At 43.4% G+C, this 15,310-nt stretch overlaps 1 long non-coding RNA gene across 1 annotated transcript; it reads left to right on the top strand.

Annotated features, from left to right (window-relative positions):
* Positions 1-6,376, top strand: LOC125435197. Its single transcript, XR_007244866.1, has 3 exons — positions 1-64; positions 5,482-5,696; positions 6,239-6,376. It is a non-coding gene; the product is annotated as an uncharacterized LOC125435197 (long non-coding RNA).
* The last annotated feature ends 8,934 nt before the right edge of the window (positions 6,377-15,310 follow it).

The raw sequence follows: 15,310 nt of genomic DNA, 5'->3' as shown, positions 1-15,310 counted from the left end.
CGCATAAAGCTTTGTGGTCATAATGAAATTACATTTGCTACCAGGCAGATCAAAACATTTGAAGGTGAGTTACTCATGTTGCATGGGCAGGATGATGTGGGGAAAAGTTTGGCATACTGCACAAAGAACAAGAAGCTGATTCTTCCAAGTAACTGAGCCAGGATGAAGATCTGTTCTTGGCTAAAGCAGTGATTTCAAACTCTGTATGATCAGAGAATCTACATCAACTTCTGTGCTAGGTATTCCCTTAATATCTGCTACAGAACTCCCATGTATTGCAAAAGATTCTCTATGCTGTGTGCTAAGAAGCATGCTCAGTTGCTAAAGGACACTGGCTATCCCCTGACCCTCTGTCAGCTGATAATGTGCCCTAGAATATGTCAATACTTCCCATGACTGCATATTGCAGAGAGAGATTGGTAGTGAATAGAAAGTAGCCTCTTTAGGAAGCTTCTCCACCACTATTCTTTTTTTTTCCATTGGAGAACTTCTGATCAATTTCCAAGATATCTTGGAACTTGAAAACTATGGGCTTAAAGGGATAACACTACCCAGCAAGTCCCCTGCTGTAGATATACAGGGACTTAAAAGAGAAACAGGAGGAAGGCAAGGTAGAATGCTTTCATGCAGTTTTTATGGCTAAGGATGCTTTTTAATGTTTCACCAAATTTCCCCCCATTTATTATGGATGCAGCTTTCATTTCACTGTGAGTCAGCACAGTGCAGTGGTTAAAGGGGTCTGAGAGACCCAGGTTCAAATCCCTACTTTGCCATTAAGCTTGCTGAGAAAGAAGAGTTTGGATTTATACCCCATTTTTCTCAACCATAAGGAGTCTCAGAGAGCTTAAAACTCCTTTCCCTTCTTCTTTCTTGTATGGTAGGTGGGGCTGAGAGAGTTCTGAGAGAACTGTGACTAGCCCAAGGTAAATCCTGCAAACTTTGTATGGAGGAGTAAGGAAACAAACCCTGTTCTTTATATTAGAGTCCGCCACTCATGTGGAGGATTGGAGAATCAAACCCGATTCTCCAGATTAGAGTCTACCGCTCTTAACCATAACACTATGCTGACTCTGAGTGATTTTAGGCCAGTTACTGTCTCTCAGAGACGTAGGGGGAAATGTCACCCAGAGACAACCCCTTCTCCGGGCGGCCCCACAGCCCCCTGCGGTCAGGGGCATGGCTTGGGGGTGCTGAGCCCCCCGCACTGGCCTGCACAGGGGCAGGGCTTGGGGGCAGGGCCGCCTGCTGCCGAGCCCTGCCTCCTAGCCTCCATGCAGACCGAGCCCCACCCCCCAGCCTCCATGCAGGCCGGCAGGGCCTCGGGAGGGCAAAAGCATGCCTTTTGGTCGCGTGGGGGTCCATATGTCCATATAGGCCGTATGCCTCTGCTGTGTCTTTCAACCTAACCTCCCTGACAGAGTTATTGTGAGCATAAAACTGAGGATGAAAGAATGATGTTGAAGTAGATCTCCTATGGTCCCTTGGAGGAAGAAGGGATTAAAAATACTGAATAAATAAACACTCCCTTGTACCTGCAGCTGTGCTCCCACCAGTGAAATGAACAGTCAATATGTTCAAAAGTTCCCTGTATACAGTGAAATTTAGGTAGGACCATAGATAGAATGTCTTGAGCTGGACAGCCAAGGCTAGCCTTATCTTGTGAAATCTTGAAAACTAAGCAAGCGTCAGCCCTGGTTAGCAGTTGGATGAGAGACCACAAAGGAAACTCAGGGTTGCTATGCTGAGTCAGGCAATGACAAACCACTTCTGAATGTCTCTTGCCTTGGAAATACTACAGGATTGCCATAAGTAGGCTGTGCCTTGATGGCACTTTCTGCTATAAATAATTATTAAATATTGATAGGATTGTCTCCTCTCTCCCTCACTGTTGCTGGTGATATTCCATATGTTTTGATTCTCATATCTGTTGCAAGGAAATCTGGAAAACTATGAAAAAACATGAACACTGATCTACAAGAACTCTTTCCTACAGTGGGGAAGGGGGTGGGGGATAAAAGGAATGATTATAAATTTCCCTGTGCATTTTTGGTCTGGAAAAAGAGGCGTGCAATGCAAGTATATACGTAGACATTGTCTCTTCACTATAGCCTCCAGGTCCTCCTTCATGAAGCAGTGCCAGTCCAGAGAGAACAATGAGCCAAACATCACTTTCCTGATCAGGTGGCTTTTTAACAGTGCAATCCAGAACAGGGTTACTTCAGTCTAAACCCATGGAAAACAATGGGTTTAGACTGGACTAACTGTTCTGGATTGCACTGTCAATTTCATTTCCAGTACTGTAGTGCCATCTTGTGGATACACCTGAGTACTCTGGAAATAATATGCAGTTTAAAATGTACCAAAGATTCACAGAGGAGTGAACAAGCTTTCAAATTCTTCAGAACTCTTCATCAGACTGGATGCCATGGTCAGCACAAAAATAAAAATAAAAGGAGGAGAAAGGTAGAAAACCACCCATGCAGTTTTATTCAAACACGGGGTTTGTTCAAAATTTGTTCTTGATATATTGTATTATTACAAGAAGTGAAATGCATTTGGTGAACCAATCACATTAGTGCAAACTCACTGTTATTCTATATGTAGAAAATTTTTATGATGACGACTCATGAGTTCATTGGTACCAATTTATTAATTCAACAATCAGAGAGACTGGTTTTGATCACACACATTGCTTACTTCTCCATCTGCTTCTGTTATCAAGGGCAGCGTTAAGCTGCTGCTTCACTTTCTTTTAAGAAGTTCACTATCTTTTAGGAAATTCTTCACTGAAATTTAGTCATACTATTAAAAAGAGGTTACATATCCATGGAAGATAGGTCCATCGGGGCTATTAGCCACAGAGACATATACAAGCAGCCAACTTCTTAATACTAGTGCTAGGATGCCCTATTGGTAAGGCCTTGGCTCTGTACCTCATTATTTGGCCCTTCAGATGGACTAGTTAGCCACAGTTCCAAACTTGATGGACTACTGGTCTGATCCAGCAGGGCTTTTCTTATATTCTTAATAGTGGCTGACGTTCTGTTGATGGGCCATGCATGCTGTTCAGGTCATCTTCAACTTATCTGATGTGTTTTTATCATAATTGATGTTATATGTTATACATTATATCACTACTTTCTGGTATTTGACTAGTGGATATTATCCATTTCCACAGACATGATACGCTAGTTAAGCTATCCATATGATTGCATGGTCAAGTTTTGACTTCCACCCTCCTCTTAGGTTCTCCACTTTTTAATGGTTCCTATATCAGACTATCAAAAATCCCAAACAAAATCCCAATCAAATAGCCAGCACATTGTAGGGAAAAAGTCAGAAATGCTAAAGTGCAGAACAAGCTAAGGCTTGCGACAGTAGTTAAAATTATAAAAAAGGGCTTTTTGTTTATGTCTGTAGCAAAAGGAAGAGCAAGGAAATGGTACAATCGCTGTGTGGAGAAAATGGCAAAATGCTAACGGGACAGAGAAAAGGCAGAACTACTCAACATTTTCTTTGTCACGATCTTCTCTCAAAAGAAAAAAGTGGGGAAAATGGAGCAGATGATGCAGTAGGGGAAATCAAGCACAGAATAAAGAAAGACCTAGTACAGTTCTCTCCTCCCTGGCTAGGTCACACTGGCTATTTTTGTATTTGTGGTCTGCCCTGCAGTGAGTGTACATTCCCTTTGGGTCAGATTCTTGGTTGTGCACACATTTTCTCCCCTCCTGAGTTCATGACTCTGTATATCAGAGAAGTTTCCAAAAGTGGGCAAAGTGCAACTTTTTTTCTTGCCTGCATAGGGAAAGCAAAGCAGAACAGTATGCATTTGGCTTTCTTTGGGTTTTTGCTCTTCCCCTACTCACACAGGAGCAGTTCCATCCACTCTTTGGCTAGCATTTCCAGGAGATCGATGAGGCTTCTGCTTCTAAAAAGAATTTACATTATTGATCTATCACAGGAGTGTTACATCATTAAAACCACTCAAAAAAAAGCAGCAAACAGCCTCCTGACTCAGAAGCAGGGGGCAGGCAAAATGGTGCCTGGGTTCAGAGGAATCAGCAGGGCACCTCCTCCTAGGTAAACAGAAATGTGCAGAGACCCCACTACAGAGCAAACAGCCTTGGGGTAAGTACTGCATGCACAAAAGGCCACTGTTTCTGATGGGTCTAAAGTGCTGTGCCTGGGCTTTCCTGGGAAATGTGGTCCATATGATGCTTGGCAGTAAGTGCAAGTAGACAGGTGGGGGGCTAGAGGAAAGGGGTATTGCACACCTGAGCAAGGCACTATGTTTTACTCATCACTTCCCCATGCTATTTTGTTGGAATCAATGGGCCCCTTTCCTTTCATTTTCTAATTTGTTCCCAAACAGATGTTAATCCCTACTTTACATGACAGATGTGTTTGTCACATGTAGATTGATGTTTCTTGGTGAAAACTGTGAATTGTGAAGGGAATAAACAAAGCTATCGCATGTGGTTGGCTGCAACTCTTTAGCACATGCCCACTTTGGCATACAGATCCCTTTCACATTTTACAATATTCACATATTTACAATATTTACAATTAGTGGTCATGTCAACTTTGAATTGGCCTGAATTGGCCTTATTCTAGATCAGGTCTTGGCAATAACACAGCTGTTATTTGTTTATATTTGCTGCCTCTTCAGGAACCTTTCTGAGAAGGTTCACAAAATAATAACAAAATATTAATGAAAATCCAGCATTAAAAACCCATCCCTGCTTAAAAAAAAATTCTGCACATTATTCTGCACATGCAGAATAATGCACTTTCAAAGTGCTCTTTGAAGCTGTGCGGAATGGCAAAATCCACTTGCAAACAGTTGTGAAAGTGGTTTGAAAACGCATTATTTTGCGTGTGCAGAAGGGGCCATAGACAGATCAACAGATCCCTGTCAGTTAAAAATAACAGTTTCCAGACTAAATAGTATTAAACGATCAACCTCATAATTAAAAAGCTTGGCTTAACAGTAGCCTTTGGGCCTGGTGTCTAAAAGAGGCCAATCTAGGCATCAGGCAAGCTGCAGCGGTGTGGTGCCTGTCTCTAGTTACCACCCACCTCACTTCGACGGATGGGGGCCCAGAGAGTTTGTGGGACAGATCTTCACTGGACAATATGGGAGGAGGCAATCCGTCAAGTACTCTGACCCCAAACCACTGAATCAACAATGTTAAGCAGACCCTGAATGGCCTTAAAACCACTGCTTAACATTGTTTTTTGACCGGTACAACTTCCAAGGCAGTGTGGTGATCTTATCAGTGTTGTCTCCTCTTTCTTACATGTAAGTATCTTTGTCCTCGCTGGGTTTCATTTTATCAGTATCAGCCAAGCTTTTTTGGGGTTATTTTTATTTTTTCCTAAATTTAAAATTGTATTAATTTTTCATCCTTTTCTCTCGAACTGTTGCAATGTCTTCTGCTCCTGCATCATCTGCAAATCTGAAAAATGGTTCATTCACAGTCTCCTGCAAGCCACTTCTAAAGATGTGGAAGAACATGGCGTCAGTTCTGCAAATCAGATATTTGTCAGCGTGGGTATGTGGTGGCTGAGCTCTGAACTGGGAAAGAACTGGAAATTGGCATGATGCTGTCCTCCAGAAGCCCTGAGGGATCTGTCAGGGGTTCTGCAGGTCAAAGTACCCCTCAACAAGATTTGTGGATTGACCAGCCCAAAGGGTGAGAAGCTGGTCTGGAGCTTTCTCTCATTACTCATTGGTCTAACTATCCTCTCAATGCATCACATTTTCACCTTCAGAATGTAAAAGAGTCTTGTTAAGAGGGGTTGTAATTCATAATGACACCCTCTTTTTATTGATGGTGGGGGGACTGAATCTGATGAAAAACAAATGAAGTGATTTAGTCCAAGATTCCTCTCAAGAAGTAAGGACCTCTGCACTAGGCCACCCCTTCCCACTTCCCGACTCTATTTCTGGCTGAAAAATTTAAGTTTAAGTGGGATGACCTTGTGACCTGCCTGCCCCCCAGGGGTCACTGATGAAAGCAGATGGAAGTTTCACAGTCAGGTCCCTTGTGTGTGAGCCTTTTGTTCAGGAGGCTGGGATGTGTAGTGCTTGGGGACAGTGCTCAATTGTTTAGCGGCATTGCTCTACCCATCATAGAGTTCCCTCGATGGCCCCCCACCCACGTGGGCCTGCGTAGGAAGGAGACAACTTTTCTACCCCTGCTAAGAAGGAAACCATCTCTCTTTCTCCTTTCAGTTACATTTCAAAGCATTTGTCAAACTGTGGGGGCAGCTAGCCAGTCTCAAAAGAAAGCCCTCAGAAGGCAACTTTTCTTCAGGTCATTGACCAAGATGGTGGCTGTTTCATCACCTCACCGGACTTCCATACAAGAGCACCTCACATCTCACTAATGAGGTGAATAAAATATTCAGTCTTACTTTTGTAGTGTAATCCTCTTCTTCTCTGTTTCTACAGTGAATTCCAAAGAGGGAAAGCCTGATGAAGGAAGGATATTGTAATCCATATTTTTTTCTAAAATACCCCATCTGTTCTACCATAAAAAAATATATATAAGGGTGAAATATGACATCCAGATGAAAACAGACATACTACAGATCTGTGGAATCAGGTTTTTGCTTTCAGGATTTATAGAGCAAGAAATATCCTTTATCAACGATGGGAATATAATGTCCTGGCCTATATCCTGTTCAGAATAAAGATGAAAGGAGATTTGTGAATTGATCTGCCATTCCCTGGACAGTCTTTGCTCTAGAATGCTCTGCTTGGGTCCTAGTGCCTTGAGGACAGAACTAGGTAGGCACCAGAATGGCAGATCAGTTCAAAAATCTCTGGTCATCTTTATTCTGAACAGGGTACTAGACAGGAAGCTTGTTGGACGGCATTCTGACCACTAGGACCCTAACAGAGTTGTATATCTCAAAACAAGGCTAGCCGAGGGCCAAGAAGGAGTGAGCCATCATGGAGTTGAGTGTGTGGGAGGCCTATTGTCTCTGCCACATTGTTTCCCATATGAGTGGCATTTCGCTTCCTCTCGTAATGTACAGCTATTCTCTCCTTCCTGTACTCTGTCTCAATTAAATAGGAATAGTTTAAAACAAGCCTCTACCCTCTTCTGTAAGGGGAATGTTACTGCATAATGTGAATATAAAGAGCAAAGGGTCAGAACTTAATTGCTTTATTGTATTCTGAGTTGAATGGTAGAAGTGCTTTGTCAGAAGGTCACTTAATAGCACTGCAGGAAGAGGGCTGCAGAAAATTTAATTCCTTCAATGTAATTTTTTAGGGGAAATAAAAACGTAGAGATTTTAGCTAATGTAAATAATATCTTGATGTCACAGGTTTTACTCAGAGATATAGGATAACTGAGCACATGAAGCAGTCTTATACTGAGTCATACTGAGTCAAGGTCAGCCTATTCGCTCTAGTACTAGGTGAACTCCTTCCCACTTGAATATTGTCTCCCTCCTTCGCTTCACTCAGTTTAAAGCCCTCCTGATAAGTTCTGTCCATCTCCTAGCAAAAATGCTTTCCCCTACAGCCGTGAGGTGTAACCCATCCCTTGCCAGTAGTCCCTCTTCATGAAACCGCAGACCATGGTCCAAGAAGCCAAAACGTTCCTGGCGGCACCACCTGCAAAGCCAGTTATTCACCTCCACTATTCTTCTTTCCCACCTGGGCTCTTGTCCTTCAACTGGAAGTAGAGATGAAATGACAACCTGTGCATCCAGTTCCTTCAGCCTCCTTCTGAGAGCCTCAAAATCCTTTCTAATGTCTTGAAAGCTACGTCTAGCAGTGTCATTTGTTCTGATGTGGGTTAAAAGGAAGGGATAACAGTCAGTGGGCTTGACAAATCTTCTCAGCCTCTCTGTGACATCATGGATTTTTGCCCCAGGGAGACAGCACACCTCTGGATACATCTTGTCAGGCCTGCAAATTTCTGCTTCTGTTCCCCTTAGCAGGGAGTCCCCTACCACCACCACACGTCTCCTCTGGGGTTTTGCAAGTGACATTTCATGGGTTGTCACTTGTGCATTCTCTGAGAGCTAAGTCTGTTCCTCCTGTACCTGTTCTTTATCCTCATTGAGAAGGGAGAGAACCTCAAAATGATTTTGTAGTTTCAAATTCAGAATGCTCTCTGGTCCTTCTGCTTCTATGGGTTACATTTCTCCAATTGCCCACCTCCTCTGTATGAGAGCTGCCATCCTCCTCAGAGATGTCCCCGGGTGTTCTCCACCCAGTACCGTCTGCTCCATTCTGTCCAGGAAAGTCTCGTTCTTCTGAATATGCTGAAGTGTAGATATGTGTGTTTTAAGCTGCTGTACCTTCTCTTCTAACAAAGTAACCAACTTGCACTTGCTGCAGGTGTAGCTATCCAAATCCTCTGGCAGAAAAACAAACATTCCACAGCTGTTGCAGGTGACAACAGCAACTCCTTGATGATCCATATTAAGGTGTCTTAAATTCTGCAGAACAGATTTCTGGGCCTCCCTTTCTACACTTGACCACCAAAAATCCAAGTTCGCCTTGCTTTTTTTATATAGCCCAGCCCTGTTCACGGAGCTCCAGATTGAGACCTAAGGATTGAAGACTTTTGCTCTTAGTCACAGCCTTATGTTTTGCTGTCTTCCCAAAGATAATCCTGTGCGTGCCAAATAAGGATTGAGCTTTAAGGATAACCTCCACAAAAAAGCAGAGCTCACCTTTTTCTCACTGTCTTTTTACATGGTCTCAGAAAGCACAGTCTGTGCTGCTGAGCAGAGTGAGACAGTCTGTAAGCACTTGGAAGGGTGATCACTAAAAATCAACATGGGTTTCTCAAAAACAAGTCATGCCAGACTAATCTTATCTGTTTTTTTAATAGAATGACACACTTGGTAGATGAAGGAAATGCTGTGGGAGTAGCATACCTTGATTTTAGTAAGGCCTTTAACAAGGTGTCTCATGATCTTGCAAGTAAGCAGGAAAGTTGTGGACTAGACAATGCAACTGTTAGATGGATTTGTAATTTGTTGACTGGCTAAGCACAAAGAGTGCTCATCAGTGGCTCATTTTCATCCTGGAGAGAAGTGAGTAGTGTAATGCCACAGGGTTCTGTCCTGGGCTCAGTGCTATTCAATATTTTTTCAAAGAAATAAAGGGCATGTTAATCAAATTTGCAGATGGTACCAAATTAGATGGGGTAGCTAATACCCTGGAGGACAGGGGCAGGATTCAAAATGATCTGGAAAAATTAGAGAGCTGGGCCAAAACTAACAAAATTAATTTCAACAGAGATAAATGTAAGGCCGTTTCTGCACGGGCATTTAATGGTGGCCTGGAGACGGCAAAAACGCTGTCTCCAGGCCGCCATTTGCACAGGGGGCGCAGCTGCATCGCAGCCGCGCCGCCCTCGCGCCCCCCCCCCCGCCCGTCGCGAAGCCGGCGTTTCCCCAGAGCGCTTGGAAGCGCTCTTTTCGGGGAAACGCCGCCGTGAAGCCGCTGCCGAGCGAACGGCAGCAGCTTCACGACGCCTCCACCCCCGCCTTGTTCCCGGCACTTACCTTGTCCTCGGGCCTCCGGCGCGCTCTGCAGCGCCGGCTGCCCGGCTGTTTCCAGGACTGTCCATGCGGACGGTCCCAGCGTCGTCGGGTCGGCGCCAAATGTGCCGACCTAGCCGTTTCCGCCTCCATGCGGAAACGGCCTATGATTCTACACTTAGGCAGAAAAAATGAAATGCACAGATATAGGATGGGTGACACCTGACCACGCTACATATGAAAGGGATCTGGGAATCTTAGTAGACCACAAACTGAACATGAGTCAGCAGTGTGATGTGGCAGCCAAGAAAGCCAATGCAATTCTGGGATGCATCAACAGGAGTAGTGTCTAGATAGAGGGATGTAATTGTATCATTCTACTTTGCCTTGGTCAGACCTCACCTAGAATACTGTGTTCAGTTCTGGGGCACCGCAATTTAAGAAGGATAGTGACAAGCTGGAATGTGTCCAGAGGAGGGCAACCAAAATGGTAAAAGGTCTGGAATCTATGCCCTATGAAGAGAGACTTAGGGAGCTGGGGATGTTTAGTCTGAAGAAGTGAAGGTTAAGGGGGGACATGATAGCTTTGTTTAAATATTTGAAGGGATGTCATGTTGAAGAGGGAGCAAGCTTGTTTTCTGCTTCCTCAGAGACTAGGATGGAGTAATGGATTCAAGGTGCAGGAAAAGAGATTCCACCTGAACATTAGGAAGAACTTTCTGACTGTCAGGGCTGTTTGACAGTTTAATTCACTGCCCTGGAGAGTGGTGGAGTCTCCTTCTTTGGAGGTTTTTAAACAGAGGCAGGTTGATCATATGTCAGGAGTGCTTTGATTGTGTGTTCCTGCATGGCAGGGGATTGGACTTGTGGTCTCTTCCAGCTCTATGATTCTATAGTCTAGCAACATGCCTTGTTCTTGTGTTGCAACCTTAGGACGATGGCTTCCTTTATAGAGTCAATCCACATGATGTTGGGTCTTCCTTTTTTCCGGCAGCCTTCAACCTTCCTAACATTTTCCAATAATCTGTCTTCTCATGTGACAAGAATATAATAGATTTTCCCTTGATTTGATTGAGAACCCACTTATTGGGGTTCTTTTTGGTGGCACATGGTAGCTGTAAAACTCTCCTCCAACACTACATTTCAAAGGAATCAACTTTCTTCCTGTCAGCTTTCTTCACTGTCTAACTTTCAAACCCATAAATAGTATGGGGAACACTATAATCGTTGTCCGTCTGGGATTCGTCTCGCTCTTTTTCACTCTGTGGTAGTCAAGATGCTGGATCTGCACAATGCTAATAGGAAACCATGTATAGTTTAATCTCTCTAGTCGTCCTTGCCTTTCTTGACCCACAACCAAGCTGTCCAAATTTCCTCGTCTTCTTTCTATCTCATTCTTCCTATTTTGTCAGCACAAACCTCTCTTACACACCCTCCCAGAGTTCAATTACCTGCCACAACTTCTGCTCCCAGCTCCCTTCTAATCTTGCACCTGTCCCTTCAAACATACTCCCCCCTTCCCCTGTAACACTCCCAGCTCTGGGTCATCTCATCTCCCTCTGTCCCTTTGTGTTGTTTGCATGAGTCAAGTCTGAGATCACTATGTTTTTCAGTCTTTCTCTGTTGGTGGGAACATCACATTAAGGAGCGTGGAGAAGTGACCGGGGGCCATTGGGGTGACAGTAACACCCCCTTTCCTCTGCCCTCCCTACTTCTTTCCTGCATAGTATCAATGGAGGCCTTGTTACTCAAAAGGGGAATGAGAAAGGCAGATAAAAAGTGGAACATGTGATCTCATTGACTTTATTTAGACCCCCCCATGCCCCGCCTTTCTTGATTCATCTACAGTAATCTAAATAAGAATCCATAATCTGCCTTCTTTCGGCTTCAAAAATTAAAAGGATGGTTCTTTTTTTTAAAAAAAAATCTTTTAATGTTACTATTGGACAACTAAGGGACTGAAATTTTATTTCAGAAGTTATTTTGTATTCTCGGTCACAGCCTGTTGGAATGCAATTTTCTTTATAGTCCTTCTACGCTCATTCATCTCATGGCTGTTTTCAGCACAGTATTTCAGACCACCACTTTGGACCTTTAGATTCCAAAACAGTGCGGTTGAACTTTGAAGAACAGCTCAAGCAGTTCTAGTTGACTGTATCTGTAGTGAAAGAAGCAGCTTCCCTAAAGGCATTCTGTTGTGATGCCAGCATGTCTTACCGTAAGTCCTTGTCTGTATTGGATTGGGCCCTTGTCTCTTAAGAACAAACAAAACTTCGCTGGTTCAGCAAACGCACCCTTGTCTAAACGAATCCTGTGCTTGTGTGTGTTATTTGAGAAACAAATCAGAAGGGGTAGTAATTCAGCCCCTCCTTTAAATTCCCAGAGGCAACCAACTTATCGCTAACAGGGTTGGCTTCCATTCCAAAAAGTTCATGGTAAAGCAGGCTTTGAAAAGCTCACAGAAAGTCCAGGGAAAATCCAGAAGTTATAGAAGTGTACCAGGATGGTATGTGGAAGTAGAAAGAAACTCCCCTTCCCATTAGCATCCTAGCTGGGCCAAATACCCAGTATAAAAATGACCCAACTGCACCATTAAGAGAATGGCATGAATGTGCTTAGATCATGCCACTGATAATTAAATTATTACATGACAATAAAGAGGTTATGTAATAAAACAACTTTTCCCCAGAACTAGTTTTATTTATTTCCCATTGGTATAGTAATTTTCAAGGTAATGTGGAAACATTTTTCCCTGTTGTAATGAAAATTTTAGTAAATAAAAACTGGGAGAGCTCCCTTCCCTTCCCACCCCACTAAACACCTGCAGTCTATCTTTGGAGAATTGAAGAAGAAGAAGAAGAAGAAGAAGAAGAAGAAGAGGAAGAAGAGGAAGAAGAGGAAGAAGAAGAAGAGGAAGAAGAGGAGGAGGAGGAGGAGTTTGGATTTATACCCCACCTTTCTCTCTTGTAAGGAGACTCAAGGTGGCTTACAAGCTCCTTTCTCTTCCCACAACAGACCTTGTGAGGAGGGTGGGGCTGAGAGAGTTCTGAAGAACTGTGACTAGCCCAAGGTCACAAGAGCAAGACATCTTTCCAAGGCAGGTGACTGAGTTCCTGTACATACCTGCGACCGGCTCTTTAATTCTCAAAAATCAAGCACTGCCCCAACTCCCTTGATAGCTTTCTGAGAACTCAGTCCAAAAATATATATGACATATTTACAACCTTCTAAAATGTACTAAGAATATTTACATCTTGCCTTTCTATTTAAGATTAATACTCACAGTTGTTTACAAAATACTTTAAAAGCCACAGCTGAATCAATATAAAACAATAGTCAGTAGTCATCAAAAATATTTTAAAGTAACAGAGAATTTTAACTTTTAAAAGGCCTTCTGGAACTTCTGGCATGGCGATCTCTTGCATCTAAATATTATGCCCCTCTTCCATACCTGATCATATCTGCTTTCTCAGTGATACTGAATAAGGACTACATTGAATGGTGCCAGTGGGGAGAAATTCCGGGGAACTTGCATTTTTCATGCTGTGGAAAGGCAATGGTTGCTCAAGACTACATCCATGACCATCATGGCTTAGAAAGGAACTGAACAGGATCTCCCATCCAACTGTGTGATAGTTACTACATTAGCTATCAAGCTTCCTGTTCATTCTGAGTACCATTTGTTTGTAATGTAAGAGACACATAAGGGATGAGAAGAGTCAACTCCATTCCAGGGCTTCGCTGTGCCCAATTAACAGGATACTTCCTCACAGAAATTCTGAAGGTCCCCCTCAAACAGTAACCAGAGAAATATTTGCCATGAGTATGCTATGGCCATTTTTTTTTGCCATTCTGTAGTTAGTTGGCAGCCTTCAAGAAGAAGAGGTGGGAGTTGTGTGTGTGGGGTGGGTTAAAGGAGTCTGGGAGGAGTGAACAAAAGATTCCTTTGTGGTACAGTGAGAGAGAAAAAAGGGAAAGCATCACCAAATGCCCAGAAGCCATGTTTGTAACAAGAGAACTATTCTCTCTGATTCTTAAAAAACAACTAGGAGCAAAAAGAGCTTGGCTGAATTAACCCTTCATGGAGGCAATGTGCCGAGGCATAGAAGGAAAACACCCTTAGATTTTCCACATTTTTATTATTATGAATCATTCAGCCTCACCAAGACTGACCAGTCTGGATGAAGAGGGCCTATTAAGAAGGTGTCCTAACCAATTCACAGAACCTCTGAAAAAGTGGAGGGTCAGGGAGAGGGGTGTGGCTGGATTATACATTATTCCAAGAGAATGGGTTAGCTGAGCGGTTCATCATGAGCCCATTTTGTTGTTTGTTTTACCACTGTAAATCAAAAGTGAATCCAGTAGCATTCGGTCAGTTATAAATTGAATGGGCCCATTCCCCGTTACTATGTATGAATATGAAGGTTGGACAATGAAGAAAGCTGTGAGGAAGTGATTTGTTTGAAATGTAATGTTGGAGGAGAGTTTTACAGATACTATGGTCTGCCAAAAAGACAAATAAGTGGTTTCTAGATCAAATCAAGCCTGAACTCTCCCTAAAAGCTAAAATGAGTAAACTGAGGCCAGTTGTGCATGGAACATCTCTTCACCTTCAATGGATTCAATATACCGTATTCTCTGGGTTGGATTTTCAATTACACAGCCATCTTTTGCAGGGAAAGCGGAATAAAATGTGCTGCATCATGTTTCCCCCCCTCTCTCCCTGCCTTTTCTCCTCCCACAAGTATGGCAAGAGCAGTGGACTCTAATCTGGAGAACCAGCAGTGGACTCTAATATGGAGAACTGATCTGTTGGTGGTAGAGCCAGTGTGGTAGAGCTTAAGATTTATTCCTCGTAACAAGAAGTTGCTATCTAGCCTTTCTATTTAATCGACTCTACCACAGGGTTGGAATGAAATGTCATTGATGTGTGGGTGAGAAGCAACTATTTTTAAAAAACTCAGGTGAGGTGATTCATGCCCTGAACAGGTACTTGCAGTTGGTAATGGGCCAACAAACTGAATGATCCAGAGAAGATGAGGGTCTGCTGATTAACAGTAAAGTCAAATAGGTTGCAGAACTAGCCTATTTTGATGTGGACGCACTCCTCTCCAAGGAACATGCTCACAGTTTAGAGTTACTGATGGAGCCATCCTTTTGGATTAGTATTCAGGTCTCGACTGTGGCATGTAAAGCCTTTCACTGGCTTTGACTGGTTCATCTGTGTATTCCTTTATGGAAAAGTGGGATGTGGCCACATCCAGATGAATTTACATCCAGATCTACATCCTTGCTCTGATCACTTCCAGATCATAGTTTATTGCTACACAACTCATGTGAGGCTGTCTTTTAAGGTTGTTTATAAACTCCAACTAGTGCAGAACAAGACTGGTAATAGCATATCATCATGGGAATACATGACACCAATTTTAAAAGAACTGTATTGATTGCCAGTTTTTCAACTAGTACAACAATGATGCTCACCTTTAAGGTCTTCAGTGGACTACAACTGGAGTATCTGAAGTATCATCTGCCTGGATGATAAATGCACCATCAAAGGAGCTTGTTGTATGTGCTCTATCACCTGAAGAGTGATGGCCAGCCACAAGAGACAAGAGCCGTTTCCGCACGGCCTCCATTCGCCCCCACGCCGCCAAGAGTTCTGGCGGCGTGGGGGCGGAAGCCCGTTCGCATGCAAGCATGCGAACGGGCCAAGCAGAGGCCGACAGACGGCAGGTGGCTCTGCACGGAGCCGCCTCTTCTCCCTTCTGCGCCCCACTCACGATGTCCT

This window comes from Sphaerodactylus townsendi, linkage group LG06 (genome assembly GCF_021028975.2).
Source record: "Sphaerodactylus townsendi isolate TG3544 linkage group LG06, MPM_Stown_v2.3, whole genome shotgun sequence".
NCBI lineage: Eukaryota > Metazoa > Chordata > Lepidosauria > Squamata > Sphaerodactylidae > Sphaerodactylus > Sphaerodactylus townsendi.
This window is presented reverse-complemented; position numbering and strand designations above follow the sequence as displayed.